A 26,636-nucleotide genomic window follows, 5' to 3' on the forward strand; every position below is an offset into this window, starting at 1 on the left:
AGTCTCTTTACCTCTTTACTGAAGACTTCAGGATCCGCAATCCAGCGTACAGTCAACAGGGCTGTCTGAGACCGAAGGCACATCCAGAGTCCTCTTTGCAGGTGGAAATCAGTGCCTACCATTAGCGCCTGTGTGTCGTAGTGCTTCCCTGCTGAGCATTCAGGATAGTCCTCACAACTTCTATTTTCGTTTCTTTCTAGTTCGTTCCAGTTCTTTCTAGTTCTCCGTCCCCCAGGTATGTTATGGCTAGGACGCACCCGTTTGACGGGTAGGCTCGGAGTTCTTCCGGGACCCTAGAGACGCCCCTCTCCACACGTTGCCCCATATGTCTGCTTAGGTGATGTAAGGTAGACAGCCAACCTATAATTAACTGTCCTGCGGAGTTTGAAGTAAGGCATAGAGTCAGTTACTTCCTCGGTGTTCCGGCCACCGGCTACGCGCCTCAGTAGGAAGTTTCCGTTCTCGGGGCACGACTCCTATATCCTTCGTGTCTCCTTCTTAGGATACCGCCGCAAGGTAGTGCTGGCGCAGTTCCGTAACGTTCTGTTCTGGTCTCTAGGTACCTGCCAGGTTCCCACGCCTGACAGGGACCCCCCTGAATCTTCTCCCTGCAACACGCCCTGCCACGGGATGTTGCCTGAATCCAACCCAGTCAGCTCCTGACTAAGGCTACTTTCACACTGGCGTTTTTTTTAATATGTCGCAATGCGTCGTTTAGGGGAAAAAACGCATCCTGCAAAGTTGTTTGCAGGATGCGTTTTTGCCCCATAGAGTTACATTACCGACGCATTGCGACGTATTGACACACGTCGCAACCGTCTTGCGACGGTTGCGCCGTGTTGTGGCGGACCGCCGGGAGCAAAAAACGTTAAATGTAACATTTTTTGCAGCCTACGGACCGCTTTTTCTGACCGCGCATGCGCGGCCGGAACTCCGCCCCCACCTCCCCGCACCTTACAATGGGGCAGCAGATGCGCCGGAGAAATGCATCCGCTGCACCCGTTGTGCGGCACAACAAACGCTAGCGTCGGAATTTCGGCCCGACGCAATGCGACGGGCCGAATCCGACACTAGTGTGAAAGTAGCCTAACTTCCGATCCAACCCCTAGTTTTACCAGTGTGAGGAGTGGCCCAATAAATAAAGCCTTTTTCTTACCCTAGTGGCCGGAGTGTGAAGTGTAATGTGTGCTGGTGATACCTGGTCAGAAGAACTCCTTTAGTGCCATCAGACGTACCATCACTCCCCTTAGTGGCAGAGCGACGTTACTGCAACGACCAGATCTCTGGGGCGCTACATATGCTATGGGCAAAAAGCAACAAATCGATTGTGCGGTGAGGTGCACTGGAGATCTACAATAATGCAAAAATAACTTTTCCCATTAACCAGTGACAAATTTGATTAATAGAAATTAGGTATTCTTGATGGAAATGTTAAATGGAAGCCACATAGAAATAATATGAAGTCACCCCATACGGTAAGAGATGATTTTCAAAATATGACAAACAGATTTCAGTTCAGAAATGTATCCACTTAGTATTATACACATGTGCAGATGAGGAACGGCCTGTCTCTAAGAGCACATTGTATAAATAGACTCATGCATTGTTGATACACTTAAAAGATATTGAGAGACAAAAAGAAAATAAAAGCCATCCCATAAACTGCCATATAAAGTAACTTTTGCATTTGTTGTGGTAAGGGGAAAATGGTCAACACCACTTAAAACAAATTTTCCAGTGAAACAAGGAGCGCAATGTATTATATGATCTGAAAAAACAGCATGTTTCAGATATGCCTCCAAGTCTTAACTTCAGGATTTTTAACAGTTCACTGGCTGGTCGCAAATTGCCTACAATATCTACTATATAATTGTCTAAGGGTCACTTCCATCTGTCTTTCTGTCACGGATATTCATTGGTCGCGGCCTCTGTCTGTCATGGAAATCCAAGTCGCTGATTGGTCGCGGCAAAACAGCCATGACCAATCAGCGATGGGCACAGTCTGGAAGAAAATGGCCGCTCCTTACTCCCCGCAGTCAGTGCCATACTCCCCTCCGTTCACCGCTCACACAGGGTTAATGCTGGCCGTAACGGACTGCGTTATGCCGCGGGTAACGTTACTGCTGCTATTAACCCTGTGTGTCCCCAACTTTTTACTATTGATGCTGCCTATGCGGCATCAATAGTAAAAAAATGTAATGTTAAAAATAATAATAAAAAAAAAAACCTGCTATGCTCACCCTCCGTTGTCCGCCGAGCCGCTCGCACCGGCCGCCATCTTCCGTTCCCGGTGATGCATTGCGAAATTACCCAGAAGACTTAGCGGTCTCGCGAGACCTCTTAGTCATCTGGGTAATTTTGCAATGCATCGCCGGGAACGGAAGATGGCGGCAGCAGTGCGTGTATCGCCGGAGGTTCGCTGGATCCCAGGGGTGAGTATATAACTATTTTTTATTTTAATTATTTTTTTAACAGGGATATGGTGCCCACACGGCTGTATACTACGTCGCCTGTGTTAGATACTGCATGGCTCTGTGCTGTATACTACATAGGCGGTGTTATATACTATGTGGGCAGTGTGATATACTCCATGGGCTGTGCTATATACTACATAGGCAGTGTTATATATTGCGTGGCTGCTATATACTGCGTGGGCAGTGTTATATACTATGTGGATGCTATATACTGCGTGGGCAGTGTTATATACTACGTGGCTGCTATATATTGCGTGGGCAGTGTTATATGCTAGATAGGCAGTGTTATATACTGCGTGGCTGCTATTTACTGCGTGGGCAGTGTTATATACTGCGTGGCTGCTATATACTGCGTGGGCAGTGTTATATACTATGTGGCTGCTATATACTGCGTGGGCAGTGTTATATACTACGTGGCTGCTATATACTGCATGGGCAGTGTTATAAACTACGTGGCTGCTATATACTACGTGGGCAGTGTTATATACTGTGTGGCTGCTATATACTGCGTGGGCAGTGTTATATACTGTGTGGCTGCTATATACTGCGTGGGCAGTGTTATATACTACATGGCTGCTATATACTGCGTGGGCAGTGTTATATACTACATAGGCAGTGTTATATACTGCGTGGCTGCTATATACTGCGTGGGCAGTGTTATAAACTACGTGGCTGCTATATACTACGTGGGCAGTGTTATATACTGCGTGGCAGCTATATACTGCGTGGGCAGTGTTATATACTACGTGGCTGCTATATACTGCGTGGGCAGTGTTATAAACTACGTGGCTGCTATATACTACGTGGGCAGTGTTATATACTGCGTGGCTGCTATATACTGCGTGGGCAGTGTTATATACTGCGTGGCCTGTATTAACGCATCGGCTATTCTACAATATGTATGTATATAGCAGCAGCATAGTATATAGCACAGGCCACGTAGTATTTGTCTGCTATATACTACATGGCTTCTATATACTACGTGGCCTGTGCTATATACTATGTGGCTGCTATATACATACATAAATACATATTCTAGAATACCCGATGCGTTAGAATTGGGCCACCATCTAGTTACAAATATTGGTGTTACACTGAGTTTTAATTTTTTATAGATGGCTATTCGATTCACACTACCCTGGTCTGTCATCCAGTCCGGTACTCCATGACGTTATGTGAGTCCTAGTGACTGGATTTCATGTAACGTCATGGTGTTGGGGTGCCTAGAAAGCGGCAGAGGATGCCAGGATGCCGGGCGAGTAAGTGAAGACCCTCTGCCACAGAGAAGCAGATTTCAATGTCTGGGAAGATACCAGTATTTAACTTATAGCACTACTATTTCATTATGAGGTACTCAAGAGCATTGCACAACTACAGACAAAATGTAATTTACCTCATAGGACATTCTATTAATATCTACAACTCTGACATTCTTGAAACAGACTAGAATGAATGTAGATAATAATTTGTGGAAACAACTGTATCCGCCAACATTACATAAGGATCAGTATCAACAAGCATTTATGCACAGTTGTTGCTCTCATACTTCACTAAATTCCCAAGCACAGTGAAATCTAAATTGGAGACAGATATGGTTGTTATTTTTGAAGACGAGAGGAGTGATAGTTTAGAAATAGCTCTCAGGATTTCACTGAGTCTCTGCATTTTTTTCAATTATACTTGCTACACAGAATACACAGGATTTGAGTCTGCTCCATGGGTGTAGAGTCCACTCAAACTCAACATATTCTTGGTGTGGAAATCATGGTGCAGGTCTTATGCGTATGTTGTGAGAGAACACGATATTTGGTATAATTTGGAATAGTGTCTTACTAGTCCAGGACATCCCACTATCACTGATCTAATACATAAAGTGCATAATGTAGTAAAACTTGAAAGGGCATGTATCAACTGATAAACACAATGGCCCTGATTCATCCAGAATTCTGGAGTCAATTGTTTTGAAAAGTTTTAGCTCAACTAAGAGTTGAACAAAAATGTTAACATTTTTGGCATTTTCACTCCTGTTTGTCCCATCTCTGTCAAATGGGCAGAGCTGGGCTGGGACGGGGGAGCATTGGACACTTGACACTTGACACCACAGTTAATCTACTTCATGATGAGCTGTGGCATTCCCTACACCAAAAATTTTACTTCAATCACGGGCTTTGCAAGATTTCTAGTGTGGCACACAGAGGGGCACACCACTTGTGAGATGAATCGGGAGCATCTGACTCCACAAAGTCCCCTCATAAAGAATGAGAAAATCACTGGTCTTGATGAATCTGGGATAATGTACGCATTTGACCAAATATGAAAATCGTGGTTGAATGACTACCATATTCGTTTATTATTTTTTTATTACATTTTTTATGCAGTAATTTTATTACCCTAGTCGTACCCTTAAGCCTAACCATAGCCCTAAGTCTAAACCTTACGTGAACCCTAAGCCTAACTTTATCGCTTGCCTTAAGCCTAACTCTAAATCAATCACTATACCTAACCTTATTTAGGGTTATAAATAATATAATAACATAAAAACAGCTCTTAGAAATGAATGAAGGCATTATTGAATCATGTATGGAAACAAGTATCTGTCTTCATGCATTAGCTGCTCATCTTCTATCATCTTTACTGCTTATGCATAAGCTCACTCCCTGACAAAGGACTGTGTTCCGAAACGCGCATTGGGGTATGCGCTGCACATCAGGTAACTGCCTCTTCATTTCCATTCTTTCCTATTTTCCACCTAGACATTGAATAGCTTGCTATTATACAAATCTTGCTACTATACACTGCCTTCACATACATGCATGTCACTCTTTGGGAGGTCTAAATTTTATGCACGCTTACTTGCTATATATTAACAATACCTCTCCATATATGATTTGGGTGTTAGCACAAACAGCATCACTGTGTCTATGTATATTATCAGACAAGGGGTTATGACTGATTCACCTCTAGCATATTTCCAATAACACATGTATTACATTGTCTGTTATCTACTTTGATTGTATTTTTCCCACTGGTATTACCTTGTTACCTTACATCCATTTTTAGTGGTTTGATTTACATATTTTTATCTTGTTTTTATTATCTCATTTTTATGAAATCATTGTTTTTCACGTGTGTGGGCACACAGTGTCATCAATTGCCACCCCTTGTTAAATAAAGGTGCTTTATTTATCACATTGTGTCCCTCATTTATTTCTTGACCTATGTTTGGTGTTCTCTTTTGTTGTTTTGCTTATGCCAGGCTCAGCAGTGGAGATGAGTATGTTACTAGTGGCTGTGCTTTGCATAGACAGAAACTGAGATTTCATAAAGCTGAGCTTTTTTTTCATAGTATCAGCCAATGCAAAAGAAAATTGCAGCAGAGAATGACAAATTCATCTTGCCTATTGTGCTTTACATAAACTTCTCTTGCAGTCACTTATCACTTGACAGTGCGGGCGGAATGGGGGGAGGGTGACAGGGCCCAAATTTTGTACCTCGATACACTTTGTACCAGGGTCCCCTGACCCCAAGCCAAGTTACGCCTCTGCTGCAACATATGAAGCACTATTTTTGACCAATCATTTTTAATTTACTATAGTGGTCATAAGCAGCAATATGGTGGTTGGATGGGTTTTCTGGCCTGAAGTGTGACTCATATATATATATATGTGTTCCTGTTTCCATAATTGTTCTCTTGTGTCTACAAGACTGTGGAGTTCCACCACTCCTCTTGGGCTATCTGCACAAAAGCTGTTCTACCCTGTATGCACACATGGATTTTTCCTCTCTGAACCCTGTTCACACAGGTTATATACAGATGATCAGGTTTTTAAATACATCAGATAGGGATTGCATACATTAGTTAGGACTGCTCTGATAAGGGTATACCGTGAAGATTGGTAGAGCAGCTTAGTATACATTTTTTGCAAAAAACGTATCAACCAAATACCCTGTTTTTTACATCTTTTACTAGCACTTGCGGATTACTGCAACATTTTTTCAAACTGAGTGTTTTTGGTTTTACTATTCTCTTTTGTGTCTTCAGGTTTCTTGGTGGTGTGTGAACATGATCATACAGACTTGTTCACTGTGCAAGTAGCCCATGTGTTCCTGTTTCCATAATTGTTCTCTTGTGTCTACAAGACTGGGGAGTTCCACCACTCCTCTTGGGCTATCTGCACAAAAGCTGTTCTACCCTGTATGCACACATGGATTTTTCCTCTCTGAACCCTGTTCACACAGGTTATATACAGATGATCAGGTTTTTAAATACATCAGATAGGGATTGCATACATTAGTTAGGACTGCTCTGATAAGGGTATACCGTGAAGATTGGTAGAGCAGCTTAGTATACATTTTTTGCAAAAAACGTATCAACCAAATACCCTGTTTTTTACATCTTTTACTAGCACTTGCGGATTACTGCAACATTTTTTCAAACTGAGTGTTTTTGGTTTTACTATTCTCTTTTGTGTCTTCAGGTTTCTTGGTGGTGTGTGAACATGATCATACAGACTTGTTCACTGTGCAAGTAGCCCATGTGTTCCTGTTTCCATAATTGTTCTCTTGTGTCTACAAGACTGGGGAGTTCCACCACTCCTCTTGGGCTATCTGCACAAAAGCTGTTCTACCCTGTATGCACACATGGATTTTTCCTCTCTGAACCCTGTTCACACAGGTTATATACAGATGATCAGGTTTTTAAATACATCAGATAGGGATTGCATACATTAGTTAGGACTGCTCTGATAAGGGTATACCGTGAAGATTGGTAGAGCAGCTTAGTATACATTTTTTGCAAAAAACGTATCAACCAAATACCCTGTTTTTTACATCTTTTACTAGCACTTGCGGATTACTGCAACATTTTTTCAAACTGAGTGTTTTTGGTTTTACTATTCTCTTTTGTGTCTATAGTGGTCATAAGCAGCAATATGGTGGTTGGATGGGTTTTCTGGCCTGAAGTGTGACTCATATATTGAGGGTGTAATGCCCTGTATAAGGTATATTTTATGGGACTTTAGCAAAATAGTCGCCTGATAACCCTTTTAAACATAAAATATATGGCCAAAGGTAGGTGGACACTTGTTCATTACATGTATATGAGCCTGATGAACTGATGAGCCCTAGCTTTGTGGCTATAAATACCCACTACCCTTCTGGAAAGTAGTTCCAGAAGATTTTGGTCTGTGGTGGGAACACATTCAGCTAAACAAACTCTTGGGTTTGAACAAGATGATTTGGCTCAGAGTTGGCATTACAATTCATCCAAAAGGCATTCAGTAGGGTTCAGTTTAAGGCTCTGTGCAGGTCATATGTGTGCCTCCACAACAAATTCATCATACCATGACTTTATGTATTTCTCATTGTGTACAGAACACAGTCATGCTGTGAAGAAAAAGGTCTTCTTCTCCAAAATGGTGCCACCATGCCAAACTCATACAAATGTCTAAAATGTGTTTGTGTGTTATAGCATCAATATTCATTTTACTTCAAATAAGAGGACCTGCCCAAACCTTGAAAAATGCTCTATACTATTATATTTTCTCCACGAAATTATATAGTAGTCACTATGTCTTCTGCTAGGTAGCAATCTCTGGGTACCCAACCCTGATCCATCCTCTACATGTGTGATTCATCACTTGAGAAAACAGTCATGTGGAAACTTTTAGAAAAAGAAGCTATCAACATTCTCAGAAGTAGCTTGAAACCACTTGCTTAGGCAATCTCAGTAGCCAAAATGTTTATTAACTCTGTCTATGCAGTAAATCTCGATCTCTGTATAAAAAAAGTGCAGTAATTCTATAAAGAAAAAAAAAACTATACATTTAATCACACATAATGCCCGTCCTAAAATGGCACAAACTTAAAGGCTTATTCCCAAAATATGAAATAATCGTTTACAGATAGGATGGGGGATAACTTACTGATAGGTGGAAAGCCAACCACTTGCATCCTGAGATTTGATAGATAGGAGAAAACTTACTAGTTTGGTAATAATCCTTCTGAAAGGAGGACATTAACTAAACCTTTATTGATGGCAATGCATAAGAAGTTAGTTCTTTATTTTTTGCTTTTGCATAGTGCACCTAAATGCTGGAGACAGAGCAATGCTGTGATACTTTGTGTAAAAGCAACATTTTAACAGTCCTGTTCCAACAAAGCATAAAGTAAAACCTGTAAATGTAATCCTGTTTGTATCCAGGCTACATATAACTGTTTCCAATTTATCAACGCCTGTGCTCATCTATGAAATCTGTGAAAGCCTGGTGGTGATTACTACTGTTTGCCTCCTTTCCATTGGTTGTCTTTCCATAGTAAAGCATTCACATAAATATTATTGTGATGCCACTGAAAACTGGAGTGTAGTACACCTTTAAGCTGATGCGGAAGGCTTTCGAGGCAGATGTATTACCATAATAAGTTTTATAAATTATCTGAACACATCTGCAGCAAAATACAAAACAGACGAACGTAGTATCAAAATGTACTATTTTTGTGCTATTAAAGTACATGAAGATATTTACAGTCGTCCAGGGTGTTCTGTTGTTTTCATCATTTTTAATAGCAAAAGACATAGATTCATATGTTCTATGGTAAACAGACAACAAGCTGGAAAGTGAAGGCTTTGGATACAAAAATCATTGAATTATTTCATAAAGGAAAATGCTAAAACTAATCTTGAGGAATCAGGGTTGAGTCAACACGAGCTTTCATAATGCTGTACAGAAGGGACATTCAGATGAGAAACAATAAATTAGTGTTATAATGTAACGTAGAAACTCCGCTGTTCAGAAGAGGAAAACTGGAAACTGAGTCTCCATGGACGATTAAAGGTATCGTATGATTCACCATGGCAGACAGGGTTTGCTTCACCAGGTTTCTTTCAGCTGCACCGCACAATGCAGCTGCAATCATGATGTCCAATGGAAGTATTTCTTTGTGTAGAAAGAATACAGAAGGTTACCAGTCAGGAAAAAACATGACTGTTCCTCCAGATGAAAGGTAAATCCCTTAGAGGATACAGAAGTTTGTGAAGACATGTCATAAAAAAAGTTCTGAGAGTGATCTCATGGGTGGCAGTGATCCAAAATAGAAAAAGATGTTTGAATTTAACGTTCATAAAAGAAATAAAATCTTGAAACAACTCATTATCCCAGTGTTTAATGAAGAAGGTTATTAAAGGAATGTTTTTTATGCAATACTGGAACTTTGCTGAGGAACAGAAAGTATTTGAGTCTCTTAGAAGAATTGATCTAGTATTTAAAGACATTTTACCTACGAGCGATAACGAAAAAAATAACCATAAACCACCCATTAAAGCGAACCTGTCAGCAGGATTTTCATAAGTAATCTACAGGCATTGTTAGTTTGGCGCTATTATACTAATTAAAATGATACCTGGAGTGAAAAAATCCATCTTGTGGTTCTTGTGTAATCAGTGTTAGAAGTTTTCAGTTAATGAGATGCACGTGCTCTGGGCAGGACTGTAGGCAGACAGATTTCTTCAACCCAGGTATCATTTTAATCAGTTTAACACTGCCAACCTGACAATGCCCGTAGTTTACTTAGCAAAAGCCTGATGACAGGTTCACTTTAAATATAAAAAATATATTAGCTTACAAACATATTTAAAACATATAATAAAATAGATTTTAAGAGGAATTCAAACAGGATCAAGTGAAGGAGGGAAGCCAAATAGTAGCAATTGAACATCATAGTAAATCTCAAATTAGATGGGCAATAATGTTTCCGCTTACATCAACCATTAATGTAAATGCTAAGGAATAGCATCATGGACATTGCTGATATAAAGTGTACTACTTAACCATAAAGTGCCTATTGCAAGCCCCTACACACAGCCTTGATGCTTTTTATTTTTATTTGATTATCAGTTTATTATGTTCATCAATTGCTACAATTTTGTTTGCTTCCTTTACTTGATCCTTTTTCAAGTCCTCTTGAAATCTACCGTATTTGATTATATATTTTAAATAAATGTTAATAAAGTTAAATATCTTTGATATTTAATGGGTAGTTTATGGTTTCGTAATCCCTTGTGGGTAATATATTATATTGGAGTACTCTATTTATTTAATTACTTTTTCTTTGTTCCTGCAGGGAGGTAGTCTCTTGCTATATTCCTAACCGAAAAGTACCGCATTTTTCCGACCATAAGACGCACTTTTTTTCCTCCAAATTTGGGAGGAAAGTGTGGGTGCGTCTTATGGTACAGATGTAGCATGTGGGGAGGGGGGCAGCAGTGAGTGGGATCGCACTGTTATGCCACTTCAGGATGTCCCCGCTGCCCAGAATCAGCGCTGGGGAAACCATGTGGTCCTGATGATTAAGTGCAGTGAATATTCATTAGCGGCTCCCCGCCCACATATCAGCTGAGCGGTGAGCCAGGAGCAGCAAATGAATACTGCACTTAAGCAGGGACACACATGGCTTCCCCAGTGCTGATTCCTGCAGCAGCTGGGGAGGTCTGTGTGTCCGGGGGAGAGGAGACAGCAGCAGCAGGGGCCAGAGGAGAGAGGAGATCGCTGCATACCTGCCTGCCATGCCTGGGCTGGACGCCAAGTGCTGTGCACAAACAGGACCTGTTTGATGTCAGGAGTGGGCGGGCTGGAGCATCTCATGGCAGCTCAGAGCCCTCCCTCTTGACATCATCACAGGTCCTTCAGGCTCTCCACTAGAATCTGCAGCTTCCTCATAACCTGTGCTGTGGAAAGGAAACGAGGGAAGGCTCTGTGTGCAGTCATGGGATGCTTTTACCTCACCACAGTGTGGCTGGCTGCCACATTTAAGAGGTTAGTCTTTACAAAACACAATAAAGCACTCCGCCACTCCTTTGGTGAACTATAACTCCCAGCATGTCATAGGATCTGCAGGACATGCTGAGAGTTATAGTTCTCCCATGGGATTTTAAAGCAGCACTCCAGTGTTATTTTGCAGTGCTGGAGTGGTGCTTTCAATATAAGCCCTGTGCCCCCATTCTTATACTCATTCTCCAGCATCTTCATATAGTACTGTACAGACACCACACTGGTCCCGCAGCTTCCAACATAATAACATGCTATTATATATAATAATACCACATATAATAGTATGTTATTTATGTTATTAAATATTTTACCACATTTTTTTGCTTCAAATATTTTTTTCCCCTATTTTCCACCTCTAAAACCTGGGTGCGCCTTATAGTCCGGTGCGTCTTATAGTCCGAAAAATATGGTACTTTTATGTGCTACGTGAATATTGTGGCAGTAGTATTTAAAGATGCGTGTCCAATAATTACTCACGCCATTTAATGCTTATCAAATGTTAAAGTGGGGTTCCTTGGGACTACTAGAAGTATAAATTCAGAGGGTCGGTCTTCCAAGTATACAGAACTTATGCATGGCCACTTTTAATCGCACACACATAATGAACATACTGAATATCGATAAAGTTTCACAGGTTATTTGTGAATCGGCCAATAAGAAATAGAATCTGGAAAAAAGCTTAAAAAATAATGTACATACACACTTGAACTTATTAGGCTGCCGTCAGACTAGCAGTATTTGGTCAGTTTTTTACATCAGTATTTGTAAGCCAAAACCAGGAGTGGAACAAATAGAGGAAAAGTATAATAGAAACATATGCACCACTTCTGCATTTATCACCTACTCCTGGTTTTGGCTTACAAATACTGATGTAGAATACTGACCAAATACTGCTAGTGTGACGGCAGCCTAACATATGCACTTTCAATGGTTTCAGGCTTCGAAAGCCACAAAGAAGTTAAAAGTGACCGGTCAATTTACCTGGTGGCTTCCACTTGAAAGCTGTTCACTGTTAATACATATAATCTGTGGTTGCTCTCTGAGGCAAAGCAACAGCAAAAGATTTCAGAAAATACATCAGATAGATGCCTCAGGAAAAACCCTACATCTTTTGCATGAAGAACTCAGCAGGTTCACACATATCCAAAAGACATTATCTGAACATACCCTAAAGTAAGATTTACTGGTTGTCTTCTGCTGGACTTTTGATCATTATTGCATCATAGTCTGGAAACTAGAAAATCCTCTAAAACTCTGGTGGGATAGTCGCACTCTGTCTTTTTCGTCTGTGGTTAACATCTTAAAAAAACAAAATAAGTAGTATGCAGCGCCCCAGGGTCCCGGTCGTTGCAGTAATATCATTCTCCTCTAGGGGGGAGTGATGTTACTTTTGGGGGCAATAAAGGAGATCTCTTTACCAGGTACCACAAACATACAACACATTTCATACTCCAGTCCACCAGGGGGAGCTATGCTCCTATTTATTAGGACACTCTTCACACTTAGGTAAAACTGGTGGCCTGGGGAGGAAGTTACGCAGTTGCTGTCTGAGCTTTGCTCAGGTAGTTGGTCCCTAACAGGGGTGGGAGCCTGTCAGAGGCCTAGACAGAGGGTCACGGAGCTGCGCCTGCCCTAAGTGCGGCAGTTCCTAAGAATGGACACGAAAAGAGAATTGTATTGTAGAGAGTGAGAAGAAGTCATAGCAAAGGAGTGGATACCAGAAGGAGTTCTGCCCTACACATCCTGCCTCCTTCTGAGGCGCAGGGTCCCGGTAGCCAGGACACCGAGGGAGCAACAGTCCTTTATGCCTTGCTCCAGAGACCGGCAGGACAGCTAATTGCAAGTTACTGATCTGCCCTATACCCAGGAGGCAAGGTGGCAACCACGAGAGGCTGGGGCATGATAGAGTCCCTGTAAAATGCTTCAAGCCACCAGTCATACGGGTTTGTACTATCCATCTGGGGGACAGAGAGAGAGACATAACATCAATAACATCTACAACATCTGTGAGGACCTTATGAGAGGCTTACCAGTAAGGTACTACAACACCGTGGCACTAGAGGAAGGCTACTGATTTCCACATGGACAAGGGGACTCTTGATTTGCCTCCAAACCGGCCGGACTCTGCCTGCCCTGTGATCTGTGCTCTGGACTGTGGATGCTGAAGCCTTCAGTAAAAGGTAAAGAGACTGCAACCTTGTGTCCTCGTTCTTCACTGCGCCTCACACCATCCACCATCTACACACTGGGAAGCCCTGGGGACATACTTCACCTGTGGAAAGGTATACCATCTAGCTTCCATAACATCACCCTAGCGGACCCCTTAAAGCAGCGTCGGTCACCCTGACCGAATACCACAGGTGGCATCATGAACATATCCCTTTAAAGACCTTTCCCTTTAACACGGATGTCCCACGGGCCACGGACCGGGTCAACCATTGTGACATCCCCCCCGAGAACCGAAGGACCCAGTACCGAGTACCCCACTGCCCGTGGGGGCGGTCCAAATCTTTTGGCGTCATGAACAGGATCTACTTAAACCTGAAAATCGGGTCATGTGTGCCTAGAGACAGTGCCAGAATCGTGCTTGAACTGTGATTTACTAAAGGACTGTGTATTGTAAAAGACCGCCAAAAATTCCCGCCAAAACCGCCACCATTACTGCGCCACGAGGAGCGCAGGAGAAGAAGAAGGGCGTGTCGTCGTGGGCGTGAACTAACTGAGAAGCGCGAAAAATAATGGCCGCCCAGTCTAAATATCTCTGTACCTTGAGGATGTGTCTGTCAGCAGCCGCGATCCGCCTCCTGATCCTCAATGGTGGGCAGAGACAACAAAAAAGAAACCACCCCCGGAGGAGAGAGGGGGAAAAAGACCAGGAAGGAGCCAGCCACGAGGACGACGCCATGGCCAACTGCCCGGAACCAGAGCGTGGGGTGGAAACAGAGGACTCCCCCAGCTACCTGGAGAGACACCGCGGCCAGGCATCACCCGTTGGCCCCAACTTCATGCAGACCGATGTGGAGGAACTTATAGACCAGCTCCTGCAGATGCGGCTGAGCGTTAAGGCCGGATGTCTGACGGCGCCTGTGGAAGAGCCACCAGCACCGTTTCCTGAGCCGCTGCCAGCACCGCTGCAGACTTCGCCACCAACGGAACCGACCAGTACCAAAGACACCGATGCGGCAGGTAAGGACGCCAACCCTCCCCCGGTGACCAAGGGACTGCTGAAAGGCCCCGTAGCAGCACCACCTCCCCGAGGTACCAGCTGGCTCCAACATCTCGAGCCCTGGGACCAGGCCACGGGGATAGAACAGTTTCTAAAGGCCCCGATCCAACCCGCCAGCCTGCCTAGTGAGATCCATGCGGAGAAAGTCGTGTACCACTGGGTGAATCCCGGACCAGACTTTATGGGGTTCCCCGGGGCGGAGAAGCAGAAGGGAGAGACCGTAGAAGTCCTAAGTTGGGAAGACTACCAGTCCCAGCTTACAGGCAAGTTGGAAGAGAAGGAAGAAAAACATCAGGCCCAGCATAGAGCCTTTGACAAGCGGGATCTACAGGTTAAAACCCAGGCCCGCAAGGACCGCACCGTTAACCAGAGCCCGCGTAAGCAGGGCACAGTCGTCACCTTTAAGCTGCAAGGAGGATGGGGTTTCATAAGGGAGCAGGGGTTGTACGCAGAAATATTCATCAACTGGAGGGATGTGGAGTCCCATCTTTGGGAAGGACACCCGGATAGGGACCTGTATCCAGGAGATAGTGTCACCTATACCAGGCACCTTGGTGAAAAGGGTTGGTTTGCTCTGAATGTCCACAAGCACAGAGGCCCTGTGAAACACAGCTCTAAAACATCAGCTATGCCTTCTCTTGTGGCAACAGCGCCACCTTGCTCCAAAGCAGCTGCCACTACTGTCACCCCTACCTGCACCTTTACAAGGACCACTGTGTGTATTTTTACCACCACAGAAATTGCGGTAACTACAGAACCAATTCCAACAGTAACCTGTGCCATGGTTATTCCAGAAAAGAACTCAGTGGGCACTCAGACCCCCATCAGGAGTGAGGGAGCCCCATATGTAGCACCTGGTAGCCACCAGTACCCAAAAGGGCTCCCTCCACCAGTGCTACCTCCAGAACTGCAGTAAGACCCACAAAACTGGAACTGACTGTAAATAGTTCAACTTTCTTTTTGCTGCTCTGAACCCGACCAGGGTCATTCTTTAAAGGGGTCCCATGTTAAAAGGGATCCTGTGTTTTGTTTGGCACAAGTTCACAGTTGCCTTCTGTTTAAAGACACTGGAATCAAGGACAGCGAATTATTCACAAACTGTCTTGTATATAGTTTGCACCTTCTTAAGGGTGCTTCCTACTGGTTTTACAACAGGAGGCTTTTACAGAGACTGCTTCCAACAGACTGTTGCTAATCTTGTTGTGAGAATTGCTTTGTTTTTCAGTGACCTGAAGAAAAACCCATTGGTGTGGCAAAATTCCGGGTCAGGATATACGTCTTGTAGCCCGTCCAAACCAACGTTGGGGGTTCGTAACGGGTCCCTCGCATCACGTCACTTTTGTTGCTAAACTGACTTGAATCTTGATGTGATTGATATTGCATTACCTCATTGAGTTATCTGAGCCCATAAAGGGTTCAATGTCTAATTGTTGCACTTTGCCAGAAAGTTAATATATTACAGGGTTAATATAGTAGATAAAGTTAGAAATTAAAATCCAGATAGAAATGATGTTTACATAGTTGATGGTATGCAGTCAGAAATTTAGAGAATGCTAATAAAATTGAGATTGAGATAGACGATAGAAAATGTTTAATGATGACAGGGGTGGGAGCCTGTCAGAGGCCTAGACAGAGGGTCACGGAGCTGCGCCTGCCCTAAGTGCGGCAGTTCCTAAGAAAGGACACGAAAAGTGAATTGTATTGTAGAGAGTGAGAAGTCATAGCGAAGGAGTGGATACCAGAAGGAGTTCTGTCCTACACAGGCTGCCTCCTTCTGAGGCGCAGGATCCCAGTAGCCGGAACACTGAGGGAGCAACAGTCCTTTATGCCTTGCTCCAGAGACCGGCAGGACAGCTAATTGCAAGTTACTTATCCACCCTACACCCAGGAGGCAAGGTGGCACCCACGAGAGGCCGGGGCATGATAGAGTCCCTGTAAAACGTCTCAAGCCACCGGTCATATGGGTTTGTACTATCCATCTGGGGGACAGAGAGAGAGACATAACATCGATAACATCTACAACATCTGTGAGGACCTTATGAGAGGCTTAGCAGTAAGGTACTACAACACCGTGGCGCTAGAGGAAGGCTACTGATTTCCACCTGGACAAGGGGACTCTTGATTTGCCTCCAAACAGGCCAGACTCTGCCTGCCCTGTGATCTGTGCTCTGAACTGTGGATGCTGAAGTCTTCAGTAAAAGGTGAAGAGACTGCAACCTTGTGTCCTCGTTCTTCACTGCGCCTCACACCATCCACCATCTAAACACTGGGAAGCCCTGGGGACATACTTCACCTGTGGAAAGGTATACCATCTAGCTGCCATAACATCACCCCAGCGGACCCCTTAAAGCAGCGTCGGTCACCCTGACCGAATACCACAGGTGGCGTCACGAACATATCCCTTTATAGACCTTTCCCTTTAACATTGACGTCCCATGGGCCACGGACCGGGTCAGCCACTGTGACATCCCCCCGACAACCGAAGGATCCGGTACCGAGTACCCCACTGCCCGCGGGGGTGCTCCAAGTACATATCAGGAATAAAGATTTACATTTACATGAATGGTATGTTCGTCTGGATGCAAAATAGTAAAAACATTTTTTTTCACCAAAAAGCATTTAGTAGATCAGTTGCACTGGTAGTTCTGCTGATGATTGGAAATGGACCTACTGTGGCATATGCAGGTTTGTTAAAGGGTTTTTGTGATCTTGTGGTGAAAATCTGCAATCACTCTATGTGACCTCAGACTAAAACCTTATAGTATGAGCACCGAACGCTGTCAGGATTCTCCCATATTGCCAGCTGCAAGAGCGGGTGGTCATGTGATCGCAAGTATGCTATTTGCATACAAGCGGTAGACATGCTCGATCTCGATCACTACAAGGTCAAGCACATGCACATCTAGTTGGAATGTGGCCAGAAGTATTCAAATCATATATTTGCGGTTACGTGATCATGTGCTTTTGCTGGCAACAGCGGAGAATCTTGATAGTGTGAGGTGCGCACGCTGTAAGGATTCAGAAGTCTGCAGTCATGTAGAGAAGGACGAGGTGGCATGAATGGAAGTTCACTAGTTATACTTAAAAAAAAGTCTAGATGGTTTTTTCAACCGTGATTTTCAATAAGATGCATTTATATGAATATTTTTAGAAAATGCGTAATCAAATTTGTGAACCCAACGTTGAAAGTCACTTTCAGGCTCCATAGTAAACATAACACAACAGTGGTACGGGATCCGATCTCTCCTCACAACACTGTTTCCTTTCTTTCTCTTAGAGCAGCTGAAGAGTCTTTGCTACCGGAAAAAGTTCCCAAAAACTACCTCTACAGATACACACAAAACAGTATGAAGTGGTTACAAGAGGTGACATAAGATGAAGCATATGGACAGCAATGTCATTTTGCATTTTGTTATTTTAATCGGGTGCCTTTGCACAGCTTTTTAAGTTGGATTCTGGGCATATACCTTATAACAGTTTTGCATGTATAGATTATTATTACTACCCTTCACTGTCTAACCAAGCATAACCATTGCAACATAGACACATACTGTAGAAATCAGTCTATCGTACCCTCTACACATCTCTGGTCAAATCTCCTGACACTTCTGCATATTTTATGTAATTTCTGCAAAATCTTCCTTCTATATGCAAGATTTCTCTTGGGCATCACCCCTACTCTTGAACTAGCTACCAAACACATTGGACTAACTCTCGATATCCAGACTTTTCCAACCAAACTGAAAACCCACAAACCTGCAATAACCATGGCTCTTCTAGAGAACTGTATACACAGGTTCTACCCTTACCTTAGTTTCTTCCCCTCAAACATCGTTAGCTCCATGGGCAAAGGTATAAGTATGTTTTCAATGCACCCCAAGCCTAATCCCTACAGAAGTCAGCATATTTGCACTGCCAAATGAGCTGACAAAATCTATTTAAAACCCTCTCAACTTCCTAAATAGTGAGAAATACAATAAAATAAATACATTTTACATTTCTTCATCCACACAATTTTTGCAATCTTCAGTAAAGTAGTATTTACTGTAGAAAGTATTGTATGTGAACAAGCTGGTAAACGAGGTTCATATTTCGCATAGTTCCTTGTGGGTTTTGTAGCTTTTATTACATTAATTATTGTGTAAGCTTATACTTTGCATCCCCGAAAGCAACATGTAACTGATTTCCATCAAGGCATAGTCCTGGCCAATATCACAGACGTGGAGCCAACTTGGCAACTATGATGCAGGAACACAACTGTGTCAACGCTTGGACTTTCCCTGTTCAGTTAATCCCAAAGTGGCACAGAGCATTGCAAGCAGTGCCAACCAAGAAGACAGTTACAACTGTCAGAAATGTTTCACAGTTTGGTTTGGACTCTTTTTAGTGAAGGAAACATTAATTCCACTACTTTTCTTTAACAATAAATAGAATAAATTATGTTTTCATAGTTCTAAAACTTGGGTTCACTCTCCCATGACTAAGGGAAATAATGAATCTATCCTTGTCCAGACCGTTCTTTCATCTTAACAAACAACACCATGTGGCATGTGTATCAATGTAATCATGGATTACATATTTGTCATATCACCATTGTCTCTAGGTTCGGACTGTGACGTTTCAAGTTTCACAATGTAAATTTTATAGAAGATTTCACAACTTTACTATATAGTGTGGTAGACTATGGCACCGTAGATGCACTATATTCCAGATTTGGATTGCAAATTGTTTTTATATAAGACAAGTCTGATTATTTACTAGGGGTTTCCACACTGCTCACTTCTGTCTAATAGACTTAATTCTGAAAGCTCCGAAATGTTAAACTACTAGGTTTAGTCCTTATGAAGCTCAGTCTTCAACTGTACGACATTCATAGCTGTTTACACAAAACTGTCAATTTAAGAGTAAAAACTTTCCAGAGAGTGCAACTACCAGATACCACGAGACATACAACTTAAAGGGAATCTTTCACCACATCTGAGCGATCTGATCTATTAATGTGGGCAAACAGGTTATAGAATTCTGAAAAGAGTGATACATGTATCCCTCGTGGATGATGCCTTCTTGTGGAAAAATCATCTTATATCACTATATGGAAATTAGATCTTCCAGGCTATGGGGCGTACGCTGTCTGGAAGATAACGCTTCCTCCTCGCGTCATTATCCTATCTTTCTCTTCCCACATCGTCAGTGCGTCCCTGTGACATCAGGTGAGCAGCCGGAAAGCCCGCACCTGTACATTCCAACTGCCATTGCTCAACTTCAGTGTTCCACCCACACTACACAGCAGGGGCACATTTATAAGATTATCTCAGCACAGGAACATTTTTTTTAACACATCCAATTGTGGAAATTATTATTATTCCAAGATGTATTGATTAAGATGTGCTTTGTTTGTGGGAAAACCCCTTTCATGCTGCTAACAGTTACGAAGTGTATACTGTTGTTTCCAGTCTTGCCAATTCTTCATAAGTTTTCTCATTAAGACAGGTCCCCTGTTTAGAACCCACTTTATGAACCAGTACAAGTCAGCTTTTAAAGAAGCAGCTCCTATTCGAGCAGACTTCCAAGACGTATGTACATTCATCTGAATTCTTGGCTGCCTGTGGCCTCGTCTGTTAATATCAACTGTTCACTGAATGTATTTTTTAAATTCATGAATAATAGCACAAATTACAATGTATCAGGCAAACAAAAAGCTAATTTATCTCATAAATTAATAAAACAATAAACTTTGTAATAAATCTTATCAGAGAAATCTGTTTCTTTGTCCTGTAGGACTGATCATTCATTCACAAAATTCTCAATTCTGGGGATACATAGTGGATGCTTTCCTGAAACGGAAAGTACTTGCAAGCAGCATAATACAAAGAATAGCAGGTTTACCCAGAATCCTTTGCAGTAGGCGGAGCTATGCAAATCATCTCTTTCCACCCCTGTCTAATCCACAGCGCTTGGAACCTCCAAGCGTGCAATGCTGCGGATTAGTTTCTAAATTTACACAGCTACATTTAGCCCAACTTGGGTCTCTCCCTAAGGTGGCTAGCATGTATGTATCGCTTGCTCACCGAGCCCCACTCCATACAGCCAACCAATTCCAGCCCTGTGCTGATGAGGGCCTAAAGCCCAAAACACGTGTCCACAGGTAGGAATTGGTTGGCTGTGTAAATTTAGAAACTAATCCGCAGCATTGCACGCTTGGCGGTTCCAAGCGCTGTGGATTAGACAGGGGTGGAAAGAGATGATTTGCATAGCTCCGCCTACTGCAAAGGATTCTGGGTAAACCTGCTATTCTTTGTATTATGCTGCTTGCAAGCACTTTCCGTTTCAGGAAAGCATCCACTATGTATTTCCTTTAAGTAGAGGGCTTTTCGGTCTCTTTTGTCCCGCTACATTTAGCCCAACTTGGGTCTCTCCCTAAGGTGGCTAGCATGTATGTATCGCTTGCTCACCGAGCCCCACTCCATACAGCCAACCAATTCCAGCCCTGTGCTGATGAGGGCCTAAAGCCCAAAACACGTGTCCACAGGTAGGAATTGGTTGGCTGTGTAAATTTAGAAACTAATCCGCAGCATTGCACGCTTGGCGGTTCCAAGCGCTGTGGATTAGACAGGGGTGGAAAGAGATGATTTGCATAGCTCCGCCTACTGCAAAGGATTCTGGGTAAACCTGCTATTCTTTGTATTATGCTGCTTGCAAGTACTTTCCGTTTCAGGAAAGCATCCACTATGTATTTCCTTTAAGTAGAGGGCTTTTCGGTCTCTTTTGTCCCGCTACATTTAGCCCAACTTGGGTCTCTCCCTAAGGTGGCTAGCATTATGTATCGCTTGCTCACCGAGCCCCACTCCATACAGCCAACCAATTCCAGCCCTGTGCTGATGAGGGCCTAAAGCCCGAAACACGTGTCCACAGGTAGGAATTGGTTGGCTGTGTAAATTTAGAAACTAATCCGCAGCATTGCACGCTTGGCGGTTCCAAGCGCTGTGGATTAGACAGGGGTGGAAAGAGATGATTTGCATAGCTCCGCCTACTGCAAAGGATTCTGGGTAAACCTGCTATTCTTTGTATTATGCTGCTTGCAAGTACTTTCCGTTTCAGGAAAGCATCCACTATGTATTTCCTTTAAGTAGAGGGCTTTTCGGTCTCTTTTGTCCCGCTACATTTAGCCCAACTTGGGTCTCTCCCTAAGGTGGCTAGCATGTATGTATCGCTTGCTCACCGAGCCCCACTCCATACAGCCAACCAATTCCAGCCCTGTGCTGATGAGGGCCTAAAGCCCGAAACACGTGTCCACAGGTAGGAATTGGTTGGCTGTGTAAATTTAGAAACTAATCCGCAGCATTGCACGCTTGGCGGTTCCAAGCGCTGTGGATTAGACAGGGGTGGAAAGAGATGATTTGCATAGCTCCGCCTACTGCAAAGGATTCTGGGTAAACCTGCTATTCTTTGTATTATGCTGCTTGCAAGTACTTTCCGTTTCAGGAAAGCATCCACTATGTATTTCCTTTAAGTAGAGGGCTTTTCGGTCTCTTTTGTCCCGCTACATTTAGCCCAACTTGGGTCTCTCCCTAAGGTGGCTAGCATGTATGTATCGCTTGCTCACCGAGCCCCACTCCATACAGCCAACCAATTCCAGCCCTGTGCTGATGAGGGCCTAAAGCCCAAAACACGTGTCCACAGGTAGGAATTGGTTGGCTGTGTAAATTTAGAAACTAATCCGCAGCATTGCACGCTTGGCGGTTCCAAGCGCTGTGGATTAGACAGGGGTGGAAAGAGATGATTTGCATAGCTCCGCCTACTGCAAAGGATTCTGGGTAAACCTGCTATTCTTTGTATTATGCTGCTTGCAAGTACTTTCCGTTTCAGGAAAGCATCCACTATGTATTTCCTTTAAGTAGAGGGCTTTTCGGTCTCTTTTGTCCCGCTACATTTAGCCCAACTTGGGTCTCTCCCTAAGGTGGCTAGCATTATGTATCGCTTGCTCACCGAGCCCCACTCCATACAGCCAACCAATTCCAGCCCTGTGCTGATGAGGGCCTAAAGCCCGAAACACGTGTCCACAGGTAGGAATTGGTTGGCTGTGTAAATTTAGAAACTAATCCGCAGCATTGCACGCTTGGCGGTTCCAAGCGCTGTGGATTAGACAGGGGTGGAAAGAGATGATTTGCATAGCTCCGCCTACTGCAAAGGACTCTGGGTAAACCTGCTATTCTTTGTATTATGCTGCTTGCAAGTACTTTCCGTTTCAGGAAAGCATCCACTATGTATTTCCTTTAAGTAGAGGGCTTTTCGGTCTCTTTTGTCCCGCTACATTTAGCCCAACTTGGGTCTCTCCCTAAGGTGGCTAGCATGTATGTATCAATTCTGGGGTAAATTCAGAGCTTCTCCTACACCACCTCCCCTCTACAAAGAATCTTGTCAGTAACAAATGCCATTTCCTATCTCAAGCTCTTTTTGGTCAGATCTGGGCCCACACCCCAACAGTATGGGCAGCACTTGATTCCCTCAATACAGAAAGAAGCAGCATCTCATCATTCATTAACCAAACTACCCGGTTTATTATTATAAGGAGATATAGGTAAGTTTGTGAAGAAGGGTAGTGTAATATTTGTATGCAGGTGAAAATTGGACCCTCCAAAATTCAATGTTACAGGTGGGCCCTTGGCACCCCAGTCTGACCCTGGGCCTCGCAGTCCTCCTCCTCCTTCCCCTGTGCACACCACATTGTCTTCTGGCAGAGCTCCTCTGCTCTTAACCCTTTAAGGGCCAGGGGTAGTTCCATTTTTGTTTTTCCAATTTTTGCTCCCTTTCTTCCCAGAGTCATAACTTTGTTATTTTTTTGTCAATATGGCCATGTGAGGGCTTGTTTTCTGCGGGACGAGTTTTACTTTTGAACAGCACCATTGCTTTTACCATATTGTGTACTGGAAAACAGGAAAATAATTCTAAGTGGGGTGAAATTGCAAATTCCGCAATTATTTTTTAGTTGTTTTTTTTTTTTTACCATGTTCACTAAATGCTAAAACTGACCTGCCATTAGGATTCCCTAGGTCATTACGAGTTTGTAGATACCAAACCATGTATAGGTGGGGAAAAAAAATTCAAAGATTGTCAATAAAAAAATTGTGCCATTTTCCAAGACCCGTAGAGTCTCCATTTTTCGAAATCTGGGTCTGAGTGCGGGCTTATTTTTTGCCCGCCGAGCTGACGTTTCTATCGAAACCATTTTGGTATAGATACGATCTTTTGATTGCCTGTTATTGCATTTTAATGTAATGCATTTTAACGTAATTCTGGCTTTTTGATCTTTATTCTCATGTTACACCATTTATTGATCGGATTAATTTATTTTGTATTTTGATAGATCGGATGATTCTGAAAGCGATACCAAATACAAGCACTTCTCACTAAATTAGAATATCATCAAAAAGTTAATTTATTTCAGTTCTTCAATACAAAAAGTGAAACTCATACATTATAGAGTCACTACAAACAGAGTAATCTATTTCAAGTATTTATTTCTGTTAATGTTGATTATTATGGCTTACATTAGTGTATCCTCACCCACCCCCTGCAGACTGTGAGCCCTCGCGGGCAGGGTCCTCCCTCCTTATGTACTCGTGTGCCTTGTTATCTGCTCATGTTTAATGTATTTGTCTATATTTGCCCCGTATTCACATGTAAAGCGCCATGGAATAAATGGCGCTATAAAAATGTATAATAATAAAAAAAACAACCAATGAAAACCCAAAAGTCATTATCTCAGTAAATTAGAACAGATGAAAAAAACACCTGCAAAGGTTTCCTAAGCATTTAAAAAAGTCTCTTAGTATGTTTCAGAAGGCTTCACAATCATGGGGAAGACTGCTGACTGTCCACAATCAGTGATGGCTTGGGGAGCCATGTCATCTGCTGGTGTAGGTCCACTGTGTTTTATCAAGACCACAGTCAGCGCAGCCATCTACCAGGATATTTTAGAGCACTTCATGCTTTCCTATGCCAACAAGCTTTTTGGAGATGGATATTTCATTCTTCAGCAGGACTTGGCATCTGTCCACACTGCCAAAAGTACTCCCTCTGGAGTCGTTCCCTTTCTTTTCTGTTCTCCATCTTGTCCAGACGCCATGATGAGTTTTCTCATCTACAGACTTCCACCTTCTCCGGTCTTCTGCAGCACATCCCCACATGATGCCCTTAAAGATACCAGTGGCATTATAATGCGCCTGAAAATATCTGTCCTACACTGAGCCCTTGAATAAATAATTGCACCTCATTACAGTATATTCCCTGCACAAAATATGACCCTCACTCTGTCCCTCTCCTTTTCTTACTGGGCCCCCTCTTTACACTGTCCTCTCACACTGTGTCCCCCTTATACTGCCAAGTCTCTACACTATGCCCCTCATCACATTCCCCCTCTATCCCTTCTTGGCTATGACCTTACACTGTTCTCCCATGCTACTCTCCCACTCTACTCAGTCTTTATTCTATGCCCACTCACACTTTTCTCCCCCCCACACTGTCTCCTCGCACTATTCCACTCAACAGTCTCTTCACACATTTAACCTCTCACTCTCCATACTGCCTCCTCACATCCCCTAGACTCCCAATACTGTGTCCACATACATTTTCCCCTAGCTCCTCATACAGTGTCTGCATCCATCCCCTATATTGTTTCCTCATACATGCCCCCATCTCCCCTCCTGTTCCTCATATTATGTCTTCAAATTTTTCCCGCACCCCATATAGTGTCTGCACCTGTCCCTTCATTGCGCGCCAAACTTGGGTTCTCTTATCATTCCCCCGTTACACTAAATCACCTAAACACACACAGTAAATCTCCCCAACCACAGTGACTTTCCCCACCACACACAGTTAATATCCTCCAGCCCTGTTACACTAAATCACTAAATCTCCACCACACAGTAAATACCCCCATACAATAAATCTCACTCCACACACAGTAAATACTCCCGCAAACAGAAAATCTTCCTCTAAACACAGTAAATATCCCTCCACATACAGTAAATCTCTCTCCAAACACAGTAACTACCCTCACACAGTAAATACCCCCACACACAGGAAATTTCCCTCTACACACAATAAACCTCCCCCAGCTCTATTACAATAAATCTTCCACACACAGTAAATTCCCCCACAACCAGTAAATACCACCCCACAACAAGTAAATAACCCCCATACAGAGTAAATACCCCCCACAACCAGTAAATACTGCCACACAGTAAATCTCTCCCAGCCCAGTCACACTAAATCTCGCCCACACAGTAAATACCCCCACACATATTAGATACCCCCGCTCACGGTAAACCTTCCCGAGTCCTGCTACTCTAAATATCCCCAACACGCACAGTAAAAACCTCCACACAACCCAGTAAATACCCATCCCCTTCCTGTTACTGTCAATCTTCAATGTCTTCAGCTCCTCTGAAGCACTTACCACCAATTTGCGCCTCTAGATGCTGACGAGTGACCTCAGCAGGGTGATCACACGACCTGATCACACTCCTGACGTCACTCTGACATTCAGAGCTTCAATTGTACTTGTGTCTGAAAGATTGAATTGATTATTAGGCGCTGGCGTGCTGCACATTCTATGAGCCAGCGGCCCGACTGTGCCTCCCTGCCAGCTGTGCCCAGGGCACATGCCCTGGCTGCCCCCCCAGATACACCTCTGTCATGTGGTCTCATGAGACCAAGATACATTTATTTGGTTTAGATGGTTTCAAGGTTGTGTGATGGCAACCAGGTAAGGACTACAAAGACACGTGTGTCTTGCTTACAGTCAAGCATGGAGGAGGGAGTGTCATGAATTGGGGCTGCATGAGTGCTGCTGGTTGTGGGGAGCTAAAGTCCATTGAGGGAACCATGAATTCCAACATGTCCTGTGACATACTAAAGCAGAGCAATAAAACTGGGCCACAGGGCAGTAGTCCAACATGATGATGACCCCAAACACACCTCCAAAACTATCACTGCCTTGCTAAAGAAGCTGAGGGTAAAGGTGCTGGATTGACCAAGCATTTCGCTAGACCTAAAACCTTTGGAACATCTGTGGGGCATGCTCAAATGGAAGTTGGAGGACCGCAAGGT

Source organism: Ranitomeya imitator, chromosome 1, assembly GCF_032444005.1.
Source record: "Ranitomeya imitator isolate aRanImi1 chromosome 1, aRanImi1.pri, whole genome shotgun sequence".
NCBI classification, from domain to species: Eukaryota; Metazoa; Chordata; class Amphibia; order Anura; family Dendrobatidae; genus Ranitomeya; species Ranitomeya imitator.